General features: G+C 35.5%; 1 protein-coding gene across 2 annotated transcripts in view; it reads left to right on the top strand.

Annotated features, from left to right (window-relative positions):
* The window catches only part of HBS1L (HBS1 like translational GTPase), an 86,010-nt gene that overhangs the window by 30,789 nt on the left and 33,906 nt on the right, over window positions 1-21,315 (top strand). The window lies entirely within an intron of this gene.

Here is a 21,315-nt window from a genome sequence, read left to right as displayed (position 1 = left end):
GTATGTTTCTACATATGAGGGTATATTAGTCCTTTTTTAAAAAAATGGGCTCATACTTCCTTTTTTAGCCCATTTTAACTTAATCTTGCCACATTAAATAACTACTCCCCATTTTTCCCTCCCCACATCCTCTGGTAACTATACACAGACCGTTTTTTATACTGATAATTTCAGATTTCGTAGTATTCTGTTTTCTAGTTGTCTGACATTTTATTTAACTGAACACCTATTATAGGAATTTTAGTTAGTTTACTATTATAAAAAATGCATCAGTAAACATTTTTGTGCATCTTCAATTATATAAAATATGTGGTTCTAGAGGGGTATTGCTGGGTAAAAAAGGATGGATATTTTTAAGGCTTTTAGTACATAATGTGAAGTTACCCTTCAGAAAGATTTACTTCTTACATTTAATTATTAATCATAATGGCATTGATAGTATTATTTTTATAAGGAATAAAAGAATATAAATATAAATATCAGTGTCTAAATAGCATTGGTAGCATTATTTTATACTCCATGGAAGGATTTTATATTTGTATTGAAGTTTTCATTCATTAATGAGTAGGTAAGAGTAAAATATAAATTATACAGTTTTTCTTGGGCCTGTTGTGATGGCAGTTACCTATGTGTCCCTGAAAATTGTGTCCATGATATATTGAATGGGTTGACATTGCCAAAAATACCATTTATCCATGAGAAAATAGTATTTACATGTTTCTAGAAGTAAAATAACCTATGTGACACAGTTAGCCCATTGTCTTGCCCTTGGAAAATGCCCAAGAAATGATAAACTGAACTTAGTTCAAAGCAATAAATTTTTTTTTTTAAATCATTCATAATGTTTTTATGTAGGCCTTTTTGGGATATTGCCTGCTGCCCTTTTCTCTACTTAGCTATTTTTAATTCCGGTGTATATTTTTTCCCATAATCATATATAAAAATAGACACATACATATAGGGATTTTTGATTATGCTTTTGTCAATAAAAGGTATGCTGTATTTTTTATTTTCCTTTTTTTTTTTTTTTGGTAATACACTGTCAACTAGAGTAGTTCCAACTTTTTCTTTTGGTGATCATATACTGTTCCTTGATATGGCTATACTATAGTTTATTCAAGACTTCCTTATATTGAAGCTTATTCATTTTATTTTCAATTTTTGCTTCTGTGAACAGTGCTATTCACAGAATATCCTTGTACATGTCTTTACAAGGTAGAGATTTTATGAGATGGATCCCCTGTAGTGGAATTGCTGAATCAAAAGATGTATTGTTCACTTCCAATAGATGAAGTCATTGCTTTATGAAAAGTATTGTGGTTCATTTCTACTCCAAAGTAAGTTTCATTACTTTTTTTAATTTTGGACAGTCTGACAGGTAAGAAGTTAATGTCTCATTGTTACTTTAGTGAAGTTGAATATTTTTTCATATATTAATTTGTCACTTCAATTTTCCTATCAATTGCTAATTGTATCCATTGCCCATTTTTTATTGGATTTTTTCTTATTTTAAGCCTGTTTATATTACAGATATTAACTTTTATTCATCATATACCTTATAAATAGGTATCTTTTTATTTTTATTTCCCAGTCTTTTTATTTACCTTATTTATGATTTTTTTTTTTTTTTTTTTGTTTGAGGCAGAGTCCTGCTCTGTTACCCTGGCTAGAGTGCCATGGCATCAGCCTAGCTCACAACAACCTCAAACTCCTGGGCTCAAGCTATCCTCCTGCCTCAGCCTCCCGAGCAGCTGGGACTACAGGCATTCGCCACCATGTCCGGCTAATTTTTTCTATATATTTTTAGCTGTCCGTATAATTTCTTTCTATTTTTAGTAGAGATGGGGTCTCGCTCTTGCTCAGGCTGGTCTTGAACTCCTGAGCTCAAACGATCCACCTGCCTTGGCCTCCCAGAGTGCTAGGATTACAGGCGTGAGCCACCGTGCCTGGCCTATGATCTTTTTTCTATAGGAAAATTTGAAATCTTAATTTCAGTCTATCTTTTATAATTTACTGGTTTCTAGCCTTGCATTAAAAAAGCAACAAACCTGAACTTCAAGGTTATACATAGTCTAAATTTTCTCTTGAGAGAATTACTGTATACATTTTTAAAATTTAAGTATAATTCCTATAAAATCTATTTTTGTGTAGGGCACAAAGAAGGGTAGAACTGTATTTTCTTTCAGATTTTCATTAGACTTTTAAGAATTCATCAAGCATGTGTGCTGTGACTGGTAGTATGTGGTATAGTAGAAAGGATTGATAGCTTTGAAATTAGATCAATATTGCTTTACAACCTAGCTCTGCCATTTGCCGTCTGCATGACCTTGGTGAGTTATTGGATTCCTCTGAAACTTGATTTCTTTGGGGGGAAAGGCGGTACAGGAGCAACGTATGTAACCTGCAATTCTGTATCCCCCATAACAAGATGAAATAAAAAAAAAAATGTTGATAATATTCTCTACCTCATAGTATTATGATGATTTATCCTTTAACCTAGCATCTACTACATGTATATAGTAGTCCCTTAAAACAATGTTAATGACCCTTTCCCTTTATTAATTGCTTTAAAATTCATTACATTTGTTACTATAGAGTTATTTCTGGATTTTAGTGTCATTACCAAGTCGTCTTAAGGCATTTAGGAATGACTCTTGGTCCCAAATATGAATTCAAAATCGTGTTTGGAAGTAATTTATTGTATCTGGAGATATATACAATGATCTATTTGATATCTTTTTAAAATTTAAATTTGTTTAAGATTATTCAAATAGAGCAGTCTTTAAGGTTGTGTTCCTGAAAATCCCAAAGGTAGTATTTCGGAGAGAAGTTGAAGACTAGGTTAAAATAAGGACTAGGTTGAATCTGTGAAGGCCCGTGTATATGTATTTTATTGTCACTAAAAACAGGGTAAATGGCACCTAAAGAGAATATTAATAAATTTTGGTGTCTTTTAAATTTGATTAATACATTTTAATTTTCACTTATCATCTCTTGCTATTTGGAACCCTTTCTTGAAGTTTTCAACAAGGTTCTTGTAAACCTTTTTCCTTATTTCAGCTCGTGCATGCTGTGAAATTTTTATTTCTCCTGAGGCTTTTCTTCTCTCCAAATGCTCACTGTTTTTCTGATTTTATGACCAGAGTTGTTGATTTCTCACTGCTAGTTTCTACAGTAATTTAGAAGAGCACAGGTACTTGTGTTAGACTGCTTGGATTTAGATTTCAGCTGAACCAACTACTAGATGTGTGACCTTTAGCAAATTACTTAACACTATACCACAGTTTCCTCATTTGCCAAAGTAGGGTGAGTATTCTTATTTTTTAGGGTAGTTGTGATGTTAAATGAGGTCATATGTATTAAGCCATTATAGCATTTCTTGGCACATAGTAGGAGCTCATTAAATTTATATTATCCTGCGTTGTTGAGGAAGTATTTCTCAAATATACATTCTTAGCTTTGCCTGTAATAATGTCATGCCTAAGCTTAAGACAGAGAGGATTAACATGGTTTGCTAGGGAGAGACTCGAGTAGATGATTCCAGGGATGGGGATATAGATGAAATCTCCCAGAGAGAGTTTAGAACAAGTGAAACAGGAGGCCTAGGGCAGAATGGTGAAAAATGGTGTATTTAGAGCTTTTTTTTGAAGGATTTATACTGTTTCATTCTGTGAGTAAAAAAGGCTTTATTTTGTAGGATGTGCTATTTCTAGTGTAACAAACAAAATTTTCAGTCAGAGCAATAATATTTACTAATAAAATGTAAATGATTCTGTTTTTTAAAAGGAAAATTATTAGTAATAAGAATTCTTACTGCTATAGAATGATTATATCATAATTTCAGTGGATTGCATGTATTTGGTTATGAATTTTATAACCTTTTATGAATACCTCAAGGTATATAATCCAATCTAATACATGGGTTGAAATCTATCCATTTAAATTTTTTTAATTTTTAAAACTTGCTGATTTAGCAATATTTAAGTAAAATTATAGTGTGGTCCCAGTGAATGTTTTTGGTTTTTTTTCTTCTGTGTCATAGAAGATGGATGCTGTATGATGGATTTGATGAGGCAAGTTATGCTATAATGGTGCTTTAAAGTGAAAAAATAAATCATGCCGAATAAGTCAGTGTAGCTATACTATCGAAGGAAGTGGTTTATTCTCTGTAGCCTAGTTGGTGTACTTTCTGAATGTACATCTGGTAACTAGAATTTAAATCTTTAGTCAGATTCAGTGAAATGATTTCATATTTTAAGTAGTTTTTCCATCAGAAATTTTACACTGATTTCTTTGAAATTTTGAAAATCTTAATTTGTGTGTATATGTGTATATCTATATGTACCAAGATATTGAAACATTTATAGGAAAAATGATGATGATGGCAAAAAGTGTACGTACTTGGAAAACCCCAGGCTTTTAAAAAATAGCTTTAAATGATTTTTAAACTCAAGGTGTTTTGATCTGAATGACTTTAAATTATAGATTTGTCTCATGTTAAAAAATCTATTATGAATTTATTTTGAATGTTTTCAAACCATATAAATATAAAAGAAATTTTACTTTTGAAGTCTTTCAAATCACCCTTTTGCAATGTCAAAGTAATATATTTTTAACGTAGTAAAAGTGAAAAAATTCACTCATGATTTCTTACCCAGAAAGAGCAATCATCTTTGTGTTTTGCCATATTTTCTTTTAGTTTTTATCCTATGCATTTTTATTATATTACTAAGGTTGTATTGTACATACAATTTTCTATTCTGTGTTTTCCTTCTTTTTATTATACATATAGTTATTAAGTATGAAATGTCTGATTTCCTTAAGTATTAAGTTTGACAATTGATATCTCTGACATTTCACTTTAATACTTCTAGTTTTATTTTTATTGAGAAGATACATCCTCAGTCTTGCAAATGCATGTTTTGGCTTGTGATTATCTGTCAAATTTTTTTTTAGAGCAATTTTTGTGAAACTGTGGAGAAGTCAAAAATTCATTTTATTTTCAAATATGAGTTCCATTGTGAAACCAATGCAGTGCAGACAGCTTGAAATATTAATATCAACAGAGTATTTGGGAAGGATGTGGCTAAGGAGCACAGTACGTTGATGGTTTAAGAAGTTCCATTCTGGTGATTTTAATCTTTAAAATGAGCCATGTGGGCAACCTGAGACCAAGGTGGATGATGAGCTGAAAGCTGTAGTGGAAGCAAATCCATCTCAACCTATGTGTGAATTAGCACCCAGGTTTGATGTTAATATTCCAACAATATTGGACCATTTGAAACAAATTGACAAGGTGAAGAAGCTGGTTAGATGGGTTCTGCATGAATTAAATGAGCGTCAGAAGAGAAATCATCTTGAAGTTTGCCTTTCTTTGCTGTCATGACATAAAGGTGAACCATTTCTACACCGTGTTGTTCACGTGTGATGAAAAATGGATTCTTTTTGACAATCACAAGCTTTCAGCCCAATGATTGGATAAAGGTGAAGTGCTGAAACACAGTCCAAAAGCAGATGTTCATCAAAAAAAGCTAATGGTATGTATTTGGTGGTCCAGCGCTGGTATTATCCACTACAGCTTCATGAAACCTGGTCAATTGATTACAGTGATGTCTACTGCAACCAACTGGACAAAATGATGAAGATGCTTGTGATTGAGTAGCCAAGATTGGTCAATAAAGACAGGCCAGTCCTCTTGCAAGACAACATTTGACCACATGTTGCACAGACAACACTGTTCAAACTGCAGAAGCTGGATTTGGAAACACTGTGTCATCCACCGTATTCACCAAACCTTGCACCAACTGACTACCACTTCTTCACGCTTTGGACCACTTCTTGCAAGGAAAAATACTCAATTTTCAGCAAGCTATGGAAAATACCTTTCACGATTTCATTGCTACTCGCTCTCCAGGCTTCTTTGCTGCTGGCATAAAAAAGCTACCTTTAAGTTGGCAAAACTGTGTCGATGGTTTAGGTGTACACTTTGCTTAATTGTACTGCTTCTTGTTTGAGGTATAATAAATTATACTTTTGATGTGAAATCGGACATTTCATATTTACTGACCTAAGCACACGCGTGAGAGAGAGAGAGATACACACACACACACACACACATATATATATACACACACACACACATTTTTAAATATGGAATCAGCTTTTGGATCTTAATTTGATTCCAAGAATATTTTAACAACTTTGATTAAAAATTATAAAGGCATTTTTAATCTAAAAGACTAGTGTTCTGTATTAGTGTTTTCACATCTTTATAGGTACTATTCAGATTTGAAATTACTTAATGTCACAAGTTTACTTTTTGAAATCACCCCTTGTAATTTTTCTCACATTTAGTTGAGAATTATATGTGAATGGAAAAAAACCACCTTGGTGGTTTTGACTGGGGTTTAAGAACATTTATTAGACAACAATTTTCATTTAACTAGTACCTTATTTTATGTCAATGATACTATTAAAATGTTCAAACATTTTGTAGTTGATATCATTCAGAGATTAATGATCTATATGTGTGTAGAAGGGATTCTCACTGAATAGACTAAGTAGATATTTTAAAAATAGGATTATAAGGGCCTGAACTTTAAAAGGTCATCTGAATTGGTGTCCTGACTTGAGGCAGGTAGTCAAATATCTTTTTATTTATTTATTTATTTTTATTTTTTGAGACAGAGTCTCACTTTGTCACCTGGGCTAGAGTGCAGTGGAGTTGTCATAGCTCATTGCAGCCTCAAACTCCTGGTCTCAAGGGATCCTCCTGCCTCAGCCTCCTAAGTAGCTGGGACTACACGGGCACACCACTATGCCCGGCTAATTTTTTTATTCTTTTGTAGAGATGGGGATCTCCCTGTGTCATCCAGGCTGGTCTTGAACTCCTGTCCTCAAGTGATCCTCTTATCTTGGCCTCTCAAATTGCTAGGATTATAGGCATGAGCCGCCATGCTGGGCCCAAACATCTTTTTAGTTAGGAACCTCAAACCAGTCAAGTGTAGGTGGTTACAATTTGCAAAGAATGTTAAACTGGTGTGGACAAATTGTTTAATTTACACGAGCCTTACTTCTTCATCTATAAAATTAGTTTTATACCAGATAACTAGCTCTAAATCTTTTTTTTCTGTCCCAGGACACCTGAGAGAGCATTTGTCAGTATCAGTGTCTTCCAGTGATAGTGATTTTCAAAGGGGGAGGAGCAGGGTTGTCCCTGTTCTTTTGATTCACCTGCTTCTCCCAAGCTGGGAATTATTGGATTAGAGAATATGTTACTTTTATCCATATATAAAATTACATAATTTCATGAAATAGTTGAGTACGTGGTATGTACCAGGCACTAGATTGGATGTTGTGGGAAATATCAAAAAGTCATCTCCTGGAGCTCATAGGTTAGTTGTAGAGGTAGGGCACATACTATATATTGATATTTTACAATACATACAGAAAGCAATATATGCTACATTGGAACATACAATAAAAGCATCTGATGTTCAAGTCATCATTTTGGTCTGGAACTATCATTTTTAGCAATTTGTGATTATCACGTGTGACCTAAAATTGATAGCATTATGCTGTGATTTATGCTTTAAAGCCTAAATATTCCTTTTTCACCTCCTAAAGTCAGCATGAGCAGAAGGTTAAGAAGATAGTATGCAGGTGTTTGTTAATAGAGGGGACTATCCTAGCCTTCTAGTTTCCCAGTGGAAATTAAAATTGTATTAAACAGAAGCTTTTCTGTTGTTAAGCAGAGAACGATCTAAGTGCTAGCTTTTAACTATATATATTCTTAAGAGGTTTTGAAATGCAAACATTAAACCTTATCAGAATGATGGATTTTAGCAGTAACTCTTATTCAGAATTATCTGAGTAGATATTAATGAAGAATTAATTTAGCCCCACTAAACTCACAAAATCATGATCTGGACAAAGCATTAACATTTTTAGAGGCACTTGGTTAGACGTTTTTGTGTACATTCACTTCAAAATGACCCTGCTTCGGTTATCTTGAGAATACCCACTCCCTGAGGTCCTGAGGAGATACAGCCAGAAGACACAGGGTGAAAGGGGAGGGTGCCTTGGAAGCAGCCTGGAGAAAACAGGAGCAAAAGTTCCATTAATCAGCCATGTGATCTTTGGAAATTTATGTAAATTTTCATCTGTAAAATGAGGGACTGGACCAAGTGACCTTTAAAAATATGGCCCCTAAATTGCAATGGTATATGAATCTCAGTTCTATTTAAGGACTCTTCAAGGAAGGTGAATACTTATATTGTCTGCCTTCCTCTTTATTGAGTCTTAAAGTTCCTTCCTTGGCTTCCTTTTCATCCTTCTTTTCTGTAAGCTATCCAGATCTTGAGTTACTTTTATGTGTTTTAATGGTGCTCACATTTCTTCTGTAAGCCTAATTATCCACCTGTTTTCTGTGGATTTCTATCTATATGTCTTGAATCTCAGACCCAATGTGTCTGTATTCTTTAACAGCATCTGGTCTTAGCAGCCATTTAGGCTCCTATTTTTTGCTTTCCTAACATTTAATTCTTTACCTTGTTCTCTTAATGTATTTTATTTAATGCTTGTCCCCTCTTCTTTCTTTCCTGTGCTATAATACCTGTTTAGCTACAGTCATAGTCCTTGTGGTTTGCAAAATTCTCTTAATTTCCCTGTTTCTTTTTTCTTTCCATCTTGTTTATCTTGATGTTCATCACATATGTTAGAATGAAAGCTGCCTGAAAACAGAGGCTGTTAGTCATCTTTATGTTCTCAGTGCCAAGAATATGTTATCGTTTAACCAGAAAAAACTCTAAAAGACCCGCGATAGTATCTAAGCACTGTTTAATAAAATAAAATCTTTGGTGACAGTTCCCATTTAGTTAGGAGGAAGAAGTAGAGTTCCTCTGTGGACTGCTATCATTTTGCACTGAATGAAAGGACTGTCCAGGATAAACAAGATCCTGACCAGCAGACTTCTCTTAGCTCCCTGGAAAGTATTGCCCATTTGCTCATCCCGCTGCCATCCATCCTTTCTTTCTTGGCAGAAAATCTGGTGACTGCTCTTTCTCTTACCCTCTACATCATTCAGGTATTAAGGGTTCCTAATTTTACCTTGCACAGTTGTCTGTCTATATGGGCGGGGGATTGGTTCCAAGATACCCTACCCCAGGTTCCTGATGGGGTAATGTTTGCATGTAACTTAGGCATACCCTCCCATATTCTTTAAATCATCTCTAGATTACTTATAATACTAACACACTGTAAATGCTGTGCAAATTGTTATAGTGTATTGTTCTTTTATTTGTATCTTTTTTTACTCTTGTATTTGATTTTTTTTTTATTGTTTTCTTTTTCAAATATTTTCAATCTGTAGTTGGTTGAACCTGTGGATGCAGAACCAAGGATATGGACGGCTGACTAATACCTTTTAGAGATCCCTTTCTTCATCTCCATTGTTTTTATCTTAGGTCAATCCATAGAATTTCTCACATGTATTTGTATAAAAATCTACCTGTTCTCCTTTCAATCTTGCCTCCACGACCTGTTTTTCATTCTGTGTGAGTTTCAAAAGTATGATATAATTTGTCATTCCAATGCTTAAATTTTTTGTATTTCAGTGGCTCTTTTTATATTTCAAAATCAAGTTGAGTGCCCTAAATGTTACACATGGCCCTAGACGAATTACCTGCTTTTCTAACTTTATGTATCACCTTTTTGTCTCCTCAGTTATGTGCATTGTGTCATATTCTCTGATCCGTTTTTCCCTTATTTTTTTCTCCAAGATTCATTAGGAATCTTGAAGGACACCTTACCTGATTCTTCCACTGTGAGGGGGTTAGTACCTTTACTGTGCACTCTCATTGTGCCTATATTATAGCAGTTCACATTTTAATAATATGTTTGAGTGATAGCTCTATTCTGATTTGAGTTTCTTGAGGATTGGAATCATGTCTTGTACTTGAATCTATTTATCTCAGTATGTAGTACAGTGTCAAATAGTTGGCATTTTTCTCCTTCCCATGATGGATGAATATGTGATTGCCAGAGAGTAATTTGTTCAGTAAGTTCTCCGGTATCTAGTGAGGAAAAGGAGATGGAAGTTGATTTTGTGATATCAGAGTCACAGACTGTGTGCTTTCTGTTAGTGATATGAAACACTGTGTTTCATATGCCAGACATTTCTCTAAGCCCTTTACATGTATGAGCTCATTTAATTCTAACATCCTTGTTAGGTAGATACTATTATTTTACAGATGAGGAAACAAGGCACAGAGAGAAGTTTATTCACTTTAGGTCATGTAGTGGCAAGGCATGGCTTCAAACTCTAGCTATGTGGTAGCAAAGTTCATGTCTGACATACTTTGCTAACCTCTGGATGGTGAATTGAAGGTTTTTGATGTGGAGTGGGTATTGGGGTTCTCGTATGAGAGTATGCATGTAAACTTAAGTGTACTTTATTCTGTTGCTATTTACATAGGGGAAACTATTCAGTGGTCTTCACCTCATAGCTCTTGGTAAATCTTTGTGGAATGAATCCAAGAGTCTTTGATAATACAATGCTGAAGATGACCTCTGCCATTCATGTGTTATCAAGAAGCCTTGGCTTCCTTGTATTAACCGAAAATGTTTCTGCAAAAAATTAAAATATAGTTTTCATGAAAGTAATGGCATGAGCTATGGCCATGCATGTGAAAAAATAAAAGAGCGTTTATGCCAGAGAATCCCAGTCTGCTTATGAGAATAGCAAGGAAAAAGATAGATGTTAAAGGGTGAGTTCATGTCATGTTGCAAAGGACTATGTACAAGCAGATTTTTCTTCTTCTGTACAGAGCCACGGAGTATACTTTAGCAGGTAAATGAGATTATGCAAAGCCTAGTGGATGGAGGTAGGACGTGGTTTGATGCCCTAAAGATGGAAAGCAAAGAGGCACCATATTAGACACTGCAGGTATGAGGTCCTTAGGGGCTGATCTAGGTAGGTGGGAAAGGAAAGGACAAATGTGAGAAATATTTATGAGGAGAAAGTTAATAGAATTAGTATTAATTGGATATAAAGGTTGCAAGAAAAGGGGGAATCAGATAAACAACTTTGACGTTTTAAGCTTGACTGGTTAAGAAAAGAATATTAAGAATTGCTGGTTTTGTGGATCAGAGAGTGAGTTTAAGAGATTATGTATTTGGAGTGATGGTTGTAGATAGTATGTATTTAATTCTTTTGCTAATAACTCTTAAGAGCAGTAGTTCTCAACTGGAGGCGATTTTACTCCAGATACAAGGGACATTTAGCAGTGTCTGAAGACATTTTTGGAGTGCTGCTAAACATCCCACAACACAGAAGACAGCCCCCCAACAAAAAAGAATTATCCCATCCAAATTGTCAATAGTGCCAACGTTGAGAAATCCTGCTTTAGACAAACTGATGAGTGCAGGATAGATTTTACTATATAATTCTTATTTAGTAAGAGGATGTATGTTCAAAGAAGTCACTTTCACAATTTCCTTTCAGTTTTCACTGTCATTCCTTCAGGAATTTGTTAGAACATTGAAAGAACTATCAAGAAATGACTTTGTTTGTTCATTTATTCAGAATTTGGCAAACATGTATAGATGCTGTATGATATATCAAATACTTTGGTTGCTGAAATAGAGAAATGCAAAAGTTATAGTCTTTACTGTCAAGGAGCCTCAGTTTAAATGGGAGCTGCTTAACACTTGCAGCATTATTACAGCATTCTGAATATAAAGTTGTGTTGAATGATCAATTGGATGAACTTTGTACCTTTGTTTCAAAGCATGAACTTTTCAATGGGTGTTTTTAGTAGTATGTGGTATTCAAGATCACTGGAAAAAGTTTAAGTTGTGGTATACTAATTCTAAGTGTATCGTTAAGTAAGGTTTTACCTTATTAACATAAGAAAAATTGAATCTTTGAAGAATAGCATAGAAACAAGTGTTTAGCATTTTTTTTTTTAAAGATATGTAAGTAAAATTTATTTTATCCTTTAGAAAGACAAAGAGAATGAGAGAGATGGGGGCAGGGAAGAGAGCAGGGAGACTGGATTGGCATCCCAAAGAAAGAGAAGGAGATGCCCCCAGTGTTTAGCATTTTTAAATGTTTGTTTTAATATGCATGCTTTTCACTTAAAAACATTTTTATTATAAAAATAATGTATAGTCATTGTAGCATAGAAGTATATAAAATTTGAATTGAAAAGTCACCTCTTCTCTTTCCTAGTTTCACTCTCTGGAAGTAATCACTTTTAAAAGTTCACTTTTTAGGCCAGGTGCTGTGGCTCATGCCTGTAATCCCAGCACTTTGGTAGGGTAGGTGGCAGTGTCACTTTAGCCCAGAAGTTTCAGGTTGCAAGTGAGCTGTGAGGATGTCACTGCACGCTAGCCCAGGCAACAGAGCAACAACCTATCTCAAAAAAAAGTTCATTTTTTAAAAATCATCTCTTTTTCCTAGTATCACTCCCTAGAAGTAATCACTTTTGAGAGTCTTGTGCACTTTTAAATGCCAATAACATACTGATATAGGATCATTGTTATATAATATTGCAGTTTTTTCCACTTGCTGTGTCGTTATCTTTTTATACATGTAGATCATCTAATTCTTTATGTGTGGCCTACTGTTCCATTGTTTGGATGCATCATAACCATTCTCTTAAGTACATCTACAATTTTTTTTTCATCATTTAGAACAGCACCACAGTAACCAATCGTGTTTACATATTGTTGCACAGCTGTGTTACTATTTCTGTAGACCACATTCTTAGAAGTATAGTGTACATGGTAAAATTTTTGACTTTATCAAGTTTCTCCCTGCCAGAGGTTTCTCCAGGCTACACTCTTGCCAACGTGTCAGACAGCACTCTTCTCCCCCTTTCCCTTGGCAACGTTAGTTAGATACTAATTAAAAAGTAGAAATACTTCTATGTATTTCCATTCTACCCTCTCCTCTTCTGTCCTCCATCTTCCATCTCTTCCTCTTTTCACTCTCTGTCTACTCCTCCCCTCTGTGATCTCCTTTTCCCCTGTTTTCTGTTACACCTTTCTTTGACTTGTATTTATTGTCCTAGTCAATTTATTGCTCACTTTGTTTTTCTAAGTTTTCTTTTTCCTTACTGGTTTGTAGGAACTCTTTCTTATGTATGTTAACTCCTTGCATGTATTTTCCCCACATACTTTATGCTCACGTGTGGTATCCTTAATCAGAGAGAAACTTTTATGTCAAATTTGTCAGTCTTTCTTACTTGCAGTTTGTAAATATATTTTTATGTTTTCCTTTTTACTTTATGTACATATCTTTAATCAATAAGGAATTTATATATGATACACCATAGACATGTGCTAGAGCCTTTTCCTCAAATGAATTGCCAGTATTCCTAGTACTATGTGTTGAATAACCCATCATTTTCCTACTTATTTGAAACACTACTGCATATACTGAATTCCTATTTATAACTATATATAATGTATATATTCCTACATATCTTTCCATATGTTCAACTCCTAGTCCCATATATAACATACATATAAATACATTCCTACTAATTGGTCCATTTGCAGATGCCCTATTTTAATTCATTGAGCTACTGTGCCATTACCACTTTTAAATTTATTCCAGCTTTATAGGAGGTCTTGATATCTGGTAGTTTAGGTCCTCTATCATTATTCTTAATTTAAAAATTTGATTGGTCATTCTCTCACATTTACTCTTCCAGATGAACTTCACCATCAACTTGGCATCTTTCCCCCCAAAATAGTCCCATTGGATATGTACTACCAGATCATTCTTTTTTTGTTATGTATTCTTGAAACTTATTTGCATGACACTTAAATAGAAAACACTGGGTTCAAGGCAAGGTAAGGTACTTCCTGTTACTGTCTATCTGTGTCTAGGTGCATGTTTATTGTAGTACTTCTCGATCCCATAATCACCTAAAGTCACTTAAACTACAAGAGGTCAATGGTTGCAAAACTATCCAGTCATACTAAAAGCATTGCAGTAAACATGTACTGACCACAAACTTTAGCAATTATTTTTAAGAATATTTCTTTCAAGGATATTTAATTATAGAAACAATAAAATAATTTTATAAAATAAAGGTCGGATTTTTTAGTTTGAGAATATTTTTTAATGCTTTTACATATATAATATGTATTACAACATTACTGTGGGGTAGATGGTACATTTTGCAGATCGGGTACACTCAGCCTCTGGAATATTTGATACTAAGTACAGGCCCAAGTTCTGTGAATTTTCTGGTGGCAGAGCCTTATATTCCTAGCCATACTAGACTAATTAGAATTGATTGCCCATGGCCAGGCGTGGTGGCTCGTGCCTGTAGTCTCAGTGCTTTGGGAGGCCCAGGCAGGAGGATGGCTTGAGGCCAGGTGCTTGAGAGCAGCTTGGGCAACTTGGTGAGACCCTGTCTTTACAGAAAGTAAAAACATTAGCCAGGCATGGTGGTGACTGCCTGTAGTCCCAGCTACTGGGGAGGCTGAGGTGGAAATTCTTTTCCCTCAAGAAAAGAATTGATTGCTCCTGGGTACAGGAGATATTTGTAGAATGTAAATCCTAGGGCTGAAACTTGGGGAATGCCTCATTAATGACTTAGAAGAAGTAAGGAATTATAGACTAATGAGATATGACAGCATATTTTGTAGAGAAATCATCATTCTCCCATGTAAGTTTTTATGGTTTTTCTCTTAATCTGGCTTTCCCGTTTCAGTAATTATCCTTTGTAAGAATATTTAATACTACTACTGTTTTACTTATAAAATGAGGAAAGGAGTTCTTGAACTTAAATCTACAAAAGATCTTTTTTTTTTTAAAAAAAAGAAGAGGCTTTTCATTCAAAACTTCAGTTATATAGTCTAATTTAAAAGTTTATTGATCAGTTCCTAGTCTTTTTCAGAATTTTTGCGCCACCGACTCCTAAGCATGCCTTTTCTTATTTTTGCCTTTTTTCTCATTTCATTTGTTTAGCCTTCTATAATTGTTCAGGTACATACTTTGAATTTCTCTTGCTTATTGTCTCTATACCTCATCTCCACAACTTTTATCATTTGTCTCTCAGCATAGTGTATAAGCTTTTTGAGAAAAGCCATCATGTGATTCATATCTTTTTTTTTTAAATCTAGCTATGTCACAGGCCAAGGTTGTATGGCTTCTGGCAAATCAACCTCTCTGAACCTCAGTTTCTCTAAAGTAAAATAGGTATAATTATACCTATTGTGCATGGTTGTATGAAGGTAAAGGACTGTGTAAAACACCCGGCAGAAGAGCATACTAGAGTGCCCATAGCAAGTGCCAAGCTGACTTTCTAAAGTCTGTATCTCAACATTAGGAGATGTATTAAGTACAAGAAGTAGGGAAAGTGCCTGAAGAAGAGATCAAAGATAGATTGTACAGATCATAGAGGTCAACTTGTGGTTTCAAAATTTAAACCGATAAGGGTTAATCATTAAACTGTTTTTATTGATTGCTTATTATGGGCAGAGCACTGTGTCTTGTGCTATAATGTCTTTAAGGCACTGCCTGCCCTCAAAGAACTAGTAGTCTGATAAGGAATGTGCTTGAAGACCAAAGGAATGAGTCAGAAGTGGGTAAATCATTTGGATATGCAAGCAGAGGGTTTCATTAAATTCAGCGTCTGTATCAATTGTGTGATGCTAGAGCGATCTAGCTTTGCATCCTGTGCAAAGGAATACACATTGAAAAAATATCTTCAGGACAAGAGACCTAGACTATTTCATGTTCAAGAGAAAACCTTGGCTCTCTTCTATTTAGATCTTAGCCCCAGAAGGGATACAGTGGAGCGCTGGAGGAAGCAGCTGGTCAAGGGGTAACCACTAGGACAGAAGAGGGCAGTTTCTAACTAAGCTTTGCTGCGGAGATAACAAGAGTATGAGAAAGGTCAACTGGACAGGCAGGTGAGATGGTTTGGTTTAAGTGCAGGCTCTGCCACTAAGGTGTAGTCACTTGTTTCTTTGTCTGTAAAACTATCATAACAGGTTAGATTTGATGAACTGGTTAGCTGTTGTTTCCATCTGAATGGAAAATCTAACAGATGATTGATTCTTCTCTATTCTAGAGACTGAACACTAGTCACTAATGTATGAATCTTCAGAGTGACCATAGTTTGGTGGGTGGGTTTTGCATGGCTTGGGAGAGGACATTGAGAATCTTCCTTTGGAATATTGCATCTTACTTTTATCTCATACTGGACTACTTGATTTAAAGGACATCTTAGTGATTTGGGAGTCATAGACATGCATTCAGAGAGCTAGCAATCATTTAATTTACTTCATTATATGAAGTAGAAACTTCATGTACTTCATAGAAAATGTCAGAGGAAGCTGTAGTTAGTGAAATTAAATGAACTGCTTAAGCTGAAAGGTAACAGCTAATTAGTGGCAGGGCAGAGGCCAGAATCTAAGCTCCCCCTTTTTCATCCAGTACTCATTTCTTGCTGCCATATTTTGAGACTTAATGAAAATTTAGGGTTCAATTTCTTGAGATTGTTATGCAGTGAATGAATTTCCAGTTGTTTGGGAAGGGTGGGAGAACACAGTAAACATTTTACATTGTTTTCGAAGACAGTGGATTTAAATACTTATATATGTATCTCTTACTGACCTGTGACTGGTTTAGTTTTTAGTCATAACTGACCAAACTGTGAGGAGAGTTTGCCTGTCTTCCAGAATGTTGCTAGTCTTGGTGATTGGATAAGTGGAAGCACATCATGTTACTGTTAACAACAGCTCAGTGGGTAATTTACTGAATGTACATTTTTGTCTTTTACTGTGGTTAACATCATTAATTTGAATTAATATATTTCCAAAATAGCCTGAGCCAAGGTTATCTCTCAGAGGAAGGGTTCTAGAGTTGGACTTACTGAACTTTTTGAAATAGTGTGCAAAATTTTATATGTATGGTGCGTTTTTCTGTCAAGAATGTTCCATGGTTTCTGTCAACTTTTAAAGGGGTACCTGGCTGAAAAAAAGATTTTAAGAATCACTGCTTTAGTTGGACATGGTGGCACATACCTGTAGTCTCCCAGCTGCTCTGTAGGCCAAGGCAGAAAGATTGCTTGAGCCCAGGAGTTTGAGGCTGTAGAGAGCTATGACTGCGCCGTTGCACTCCACGCTCCAGCCTGTGCGACAGAGACCCGATCTCTTAAAAAAACAAACAAACAAAAAAACACTGCTTTAATGGCTGGTATTCAGAGCCATACTTGACTTTCCCCCTCTACTTTCATATAAATAACCAAAGTTTTGAAATGTTGCATCTTGGGCTTGATGGCCTGTGGATAAAAATCACCAAAAAGAAAAGTAATACAATATTTATTGTATCCCCAGAAATATTTCAGGATCACATTGTGATTTTTCTCTGCTTAAAGACCTTTTATGCCATTGTATGACCCACATGCTTTTTAAAAAAATTCTAAATTACAGTATTTTTGTGTACCAAATGTATAAGTGGGTCAGGAAATTTTTTACATGCAAAATGGTTGGAAGATAATAAAATGAACTTTAATGAGAAGTTGGATTTAGTCCTGTGCAGCCTGATTGAGACATTTTCATGCTTTATGGGTTTTCCCCTATTCTTTTGTCAGAGGCCAATATCTTCCATGCCTCTTTTCCTTGTTTTAGTCAGTCAGGGTGTCTCCTCCCTACCTCCACACACACACGCCTGTACACACACATGCATTGTTGTCATCATCATCATCATCATCATCATGCTCTTAAATGTCCTCTTTCCATATGCCCTCACTCACCTCTCACTCCTCTCCACTTTTACTATAACCCGAGGAACTGCTTTTTTAAGGAAAAGCCCATCCCTCTATAATTTTCAGTCTGCTTCCATAGTGTTTTTTCCATGTCTTTACATTACTTCATAGCTTCTGAAACCTCAGCCTGTGGGAAGCCAGCTTTTTTCTCTTTCCTGCCTTTCCAACATCATCGTCTCTTCATCCTCTCCCCACCTTGATCTCTGCTCTTTTGAAGTTTCTTGTATTTTGTCTGAACCAGCCTTTTGCTAGTCCTTACTGCTGTCATCTAGTCAGGAACCTGGTGGCCACTTTTCCTGATTCATCAAACACTTTGGCAGCTGGCTGATGATTTTCTTCTCCACCCGAAGCTCATCATGATTGTAGCTTACTAATGCATCTATATGGAAAACCACCAACAAGTCCAATACTTTGGACTGTCAGTTTCTTAACTACCTCATTTACAGTGACTTTCACCTCGCATCAGAAATTCACTAAAATTTTCTCTCCTTCAAAATCACCAATTCACACGTCCCATTCTGATCACAGCCACTTCTAGTTGAGCTTCTCATACCATGATCTTTTCTTTACCTATAGACCCTTCTACTTTCTCTTAGTGCATCAGTACTCTCCTGTTTTATTTATTTATTTTATACAGTTTAGATTTCATGATTTAACTCCCTACACCCCTTTTTGGACCAATATCTTCACTTACCTCGTTGCTTTTACTTGCACCTGTTCACCTGTTGGGTAGAACCTTAACCCTGAATGAAGCAGTTAATGCCTTCTCTGTACCTCTTCCTGAATGGCTGAATATTGCTAGTGAAAGTCACACAGAAAGGCCGGTTGATTCTGCTATAAATTCATTATCACAAATCTTAAATGAACCCTCAACACTATCCAACAATTCCCCTGATTTTTTTTTTTATAATGATGTTGTGACACCACAAGTCCTTATTTCGTGTGTGTGTGTGTGTGTGTGTGTGTGTGCGTGCGCTCAACTCATTCTCCTTTGTGCAACAATTATTGGAAAATTTGTTTACTTGTCAAACCTTTTTACATTCCTGTCGACTCTCAGTTCTCAACAGGTAACTAACTAGCTGCCATATTTCACAGAAAACAGAAGTCATTTGTTAGGAATCTTTATCTCCCGGCTTTTGAACATACAGATATGCCTTCTCTTGCAATGAAAGAGCCTTTCTCCTGTTTCAGTTCAGTTTCTATCTGTGCTTGGATCCTATCCCTTTCTACCTTCTCAGAAACTCGAAAATATTAGTAATCACTTCTATTGTTAAGATATCTAACCATGACCTCTCAGTTTAATATTTTCCATCAGCTTGATTCCACATTCTCCTTCTACTGAGTCTACCACAGTCTGCCTTTTCAGCCAGACTTCTTGAGAGTCATTTTCGTATATCTACAATCCCTTATCTAAAGCCTTTGGGGCCAGATTTGATTCAGAAGCCAGAGTTTTTTGGACTTAGAAAAGCATTATTAGCTTGTTTATACCATGTATTATACCATCTGTAGCATCATAGCCCCAGTGAGTTGTGGAGCAGGTTCCTGTAGTCAAACACTTGCTATTTCTACCCTGAAATGTGTAGCTTTTCACTTTAAGTGGGATAAATAAGGGCTATAAATAAATAGCCACATGTCAGTCCATGTCAGATTTTGCTTCCAAATGAATTATTAAAATAACACAAAATAAAACTTTAATATTTCATTGCTTTTGGATTTTGAAATTATAGATAAGAGGTAGTAGGCATGTCTCTTTTCTCATCTTATATTTTTTACCCATTCTGGCTTTTATTTCCCTCACTTCTTTGAAGTGACTTTTGCTAACTCTACCAATGACCTCTGTCTAAAGAGATCATGTCACCAGTGAGTGTTTGCAGTCCTCATCTCGGTTGACTGGCCAGCAGCCTCAGATTCTGGTGGTGCAGCAGTTCCATCAAACATTTTCTTCCCTTAGCTCCCTTGACACCATGCTCCGCTGGCTCTCTTTCACCTTTTTGCAGGCTCATTGTCCTGTGTCTTGTGATTAAATGCTGGAGTTCTTTCAAAGCTTTGTCCTAGAACCACTTCTCTTCTTACTCTGTACTCTTTCCCTTGGTGATCTCACGTCTGTGTCTTCAGCTACAATTGTGTGCTGATGAATCACAAATACATGCTCCAGCTCACATCTCTCCTTTGACTTGACCACTGCATTCAACTGCCTTTTTGACATTTCCTTTTGGAAGTCTCCAACAGTCCAAATTCCTAATATGTCCCAATCTCAAGATTTTACCATCCCCAATCTAGTTTTCAGATCTCATCCCTTTATCCTTTGCTTTCTCTTTCCCCTTCCCCATACCTGCTTACCTCTTTTTTGGTGGCTTCCACTCTTTTAGAATAAACACTGGATCTTTGGTATGGCCTACAAGTCGGTCCTGCATTGGCTGGCCTTGCGCACTTCTCCAGCTTCGCTTAGCACCATCTGCTTTTACTCCCTCTGAAGTAACGCTGCTTACTCCTACAACAGGGCTGTTACACAAGCCAGTCTCTCTGGTGTGTTCTTCCTTCCTGTGCTAGTTAATTTCTACTTATATTTTGCATCTTAGCTCCAATTCTCTCTCACTTTCTTAGGAAAGCTCTCTAGCTCGTGTGCTATCTTTAAAGCTTATGGCACCATATACAGATTCTTTTTTTTTTTTTTAAACTTTCAGACTGTTCTTTATTGTTGTTATACTGACAGGTACAGTTTATTAGAGGAAAGGATACAGATTAAAATCAGTAAAGGGAAAAAATACGTAAGGTAGAGTCTGGGGAATTATCTAACACAGAGCTTTGGTTCTCATATACAGATTCTTTATAATACTTAATAACACTTTTTGATCATTTAGTGTGTTTTCCCCACTAGACTCTAAGCTTGTTTAGCATATTATATTTGCTCTTTTTCACCATTGTATTTCTTACGTAGTGCCTGGCATATAGCAGCAAACAGCAAACATTTTGAATGAATTTTCTACATTAATTTATCTTTCCTTTTTTAGTAGTTTTTGTATATGTTTTTACCTATGTAGCACACATGGTTTCCATAGTTTTGTGTGGATCCAATCTTGATAGTACTCTTTTTGAAAATTTTACAAATACTCTTAAGAATTCAATGAATTACATATATAAGGATCAAATGCAAAAAGCCTTATTTTGATTTAGCTCCTAATTTGTCTTCCATGTTCTTAATTAATTTTTTCTACATTGACCTCTTCCTCCATATTCTTTTCAGATATCAGATATCTTACTAAATCTAGTGTTGTGTGCAAGTAAAATATATGCAGTGTTCGGGCGCAATTCAGCAGATTCTCAGCTTGTTCATCAGTTTATAAATCTCACAGGATTAAAAATAGTTTAACCATCTGTTAACTGACCAAACAATTTTAGTATTGTGAAAGGGTGTGGTAGGAGAGGGAGGTATGGAGTCTAGGTATAATATCAGAACAAGGCTCAGTACAAAAACCACCTTGTGACCTCTTTAATACTGAAACTTAACAGTCAGTTCAAA

The sequence above is a fragment of the Eulemur rufifrons genome, chromosome 15 (assembly GCF_041146395.1).
Source record: "Eulemur rufifrons isolate Redbay chromosome 15, OSU_ERuf_1, whole genome shotgun sequence".
Classification (NCBI taxonomy): Eukaryota; Metazoa; Chordata; class Mammalia; order Primates; family Lemuridae; genus Eulemur; species Eulemur rufifrons.
This window is presented reverse-complemented; position numbering and strand designations above follow the sequence as displayed.